Source organism: Podarcis muralis, chromosome 15 (genome assembly GCF_964188315.1).
Source record: "Podarcis muralis chromosome 15, rPodMur119.hap1.1, whole genome shotgun sequence".
Classification (NCBI taxonomy): domain Eukaryota; kingdom Metazoa; phylum Chordata; class Lepidosauria; order Squamata; family Lacertidae; genus Podarcis; species Podarcis muralis.
Genome location: NC_135669.1, coordinates 24,446,777 through 24,449,145, shown reverse-complemented (window position 1 = coordinate 24,449,145; position 2,369 = coordinate 24,446,777). Strand labels below are relative to the sequence as shown.

The window sequence follows — 2,369 nt, the reverse complement described above, 5'->3', positions numbered from 1 at the left end:
GACATCTGATGAGAGGGCGTTCCACATGGCAGGCGCCACTACCGAGAAGGTTCCCTGTAACCTGGCTTCTCGTAGTGAGGGAACCACCAGAAGGCCCTCGGTGCTGGACCTCAGTGTCTGGGTTGAACAATGGGGGTGGAGACGCTTCTTCAGGTATACTGGGCTGAGGCCATTTAGGGCTTTAAAGGTCAGCACCAACACTTTGAATTGTGCTCGGAAATGTACTGGGAGCCAATGTAGGTCTTTCAAGACTGGTATTATGTGGTCTCGGCGGCCGCTCCCAGTCATCAGTCTAGTTGTAGTTTCCGAGGTCATAGCGAGGCACCTGGAGGGCCACATCTAGCCCCTAGGCCTAAACAACCTTCCCCAACCTGGTGCCCTGCAGATGTTGTTAGATCTCAACTCCTATCTATAAGAAACTGAAATGGATATATTTGCCGATCCCTATGCAGGGCAGAAGGTTCCACTCCACCTTCCATGCCCTGAATTTGTTTACCCTGCTCTAACTTGCCTTCTGATTCTTTCAAACTCCAGAGGTTGGTTGTTCATTGATTAAAGAAATACTGGAAAAATGCAACAGACAGGGCTATGTTAAAACTCCCTCTCCTTTTTCATAGCCTCATTCACGGGCCACATATCTGGTGTGTGTGGGGAGGATTTATTCTGTTCCCCAGGGATGGAGCAAATTGCTAGGGGGAGACACCATACACACTCCCTTCTCCAGCTCCTTCCTCTGCCAGCTGCTGGTTTAAATAGTGCCTGCTAGCATAGAGCCCTTGCACAATTCGACACACACAGAGCTTTTATCAGACCTTACAATGAAGATAAAAAAACACATCTCCTCCCCCCTCTCCACTCATTCATACAATGTCTGCAAGTGGCTTAATTTTCGACTCATTGTCCTAGGTTTCTTTTTTTCACATTAAGGAGGATTTGAGAACATATCCCTCCTCTTTCACAATTTTAAAAACATAGCCATGGAAAAACAGGTACCTTATACTGAGACAGTCCCACATGTCCATCTAGCTCAGTGTTGTCTACTCTGACTGCTAGTGGTCTTCCATGGTTTCCTGCTGGGATCCTGTCCTAATTGTATCTTGAGGTGTCACTGGGGATAGGACCTGGGACCTTCTGTATGCAAAGCAAAAGCTCAGCCGATAAGCTACATCCCTTCCCAAATCCACACTGCTTCCTCCTTTCTGTTTCTGATGCATATATAAGCCCCATTGATTTCAATGGGTTTTGCTCCCAGGAGAGTCTTATAGGATGGCTGCCTGGATTTTTCTAGCCCTACCTGGAGATGCCAGGGATTTAACCAGGAGCAAAGCAGATGTTTTGCCACTGAGCTATGAAAATATGGAATGTTTATTGGATGTGCATGGCATCCCAGCGAGAGGGCCATGCTGATCCTATCTGCATCGTTGCAGTTTTAGTATCTGTGCTGTCATTGCAAGTGTAGTCCTACAAGCCCTGCACAGTGCAAGATTGATCTGTATCTACACATCTCCTCTGAGTGGCGTTTGCCACTTGGCAATAGGTGGCAGACACGTTTTTTAAGCCTAATCACAGATGCACACTGGAGAGTTTGATATGGTGGGAGATGAATGGGCTGGCATCCCTGTTGCATTTATTTCCATCTAGGGCCATCTGCTTGGCAGTCCTTCATCCTTATCTCAGGAGGCAAATCTCTCCTTTGTTTTTCAGTGTGATGCCCCATCTCTCAGCAACTTGGCCTGTGGAACCGTGACAAGTGGTAATGAAAGGGTTTAGCCCACCTGTACAAGATGAGCTATGGGATTCAGATACCAAGGTGACAGGCTGCCATGATTCATTCTGCTCTTTGTACTCCAGACATTAAAAATAATGGTAGGGTGTCAGAGCCCAAGTAGAGCTATCATTGCATCTGTAATGATAAAATCCCCCCAAGTGAGAGAGCAGAACAAAAGGAAGCAGCCTTATAGCGAAGTAGGACCATCGGTCCAATTCTACCTCAATACTGTTGACACTGTTCAACACAAGCTGTCCAGGATTTCAGACAGGGCTCTCTCCCAATCATAAGAACATAAGAAGAGCCTGCTGGATCTTCCAGTGGTCCAGCGAATACAGCATCCTCTTCACACAGGGGTCAACCAGATGCCCATTATGGGAAGCCCACAAGTAGGAAACTTTACCTGGAGATGCCAGGGACTGAACCAGGGACCTTCTACTGGTAATAGTGCAAACCAGCCATATTGTAGAAGCATGGAGGCAGGGAACATGTGTGGTCCTAAAATGTTGCTGGACTACAATTGCCATCATCTCTATCATTGGCTATGCTGCTTGGGGCAGATGGGAGCTGGAGTCCATCAACGTCTGAAGAGGTTCCCCAT

General features: G+C 47.4%; 1 non-coding gene across 1 annotated transcript; it reads right to left on the bottom strand.

Annotated features, from left to right (window-relative positions):
- Positions 1-1,350: 1,350 nt before the first annotated feature.
- On the bottom strand, positions 1,351-1,453 carry LOC114586018 (U6 spliceosomal RNA). Its single transcript, XR_003704033.1, has one exon. It is a non-coding gene; the product is annotated as a U6 spliceosomal RNA (small nuclear RNA).
- Positions 1,454-2,369: the final 916 nt, after the last annotated feature.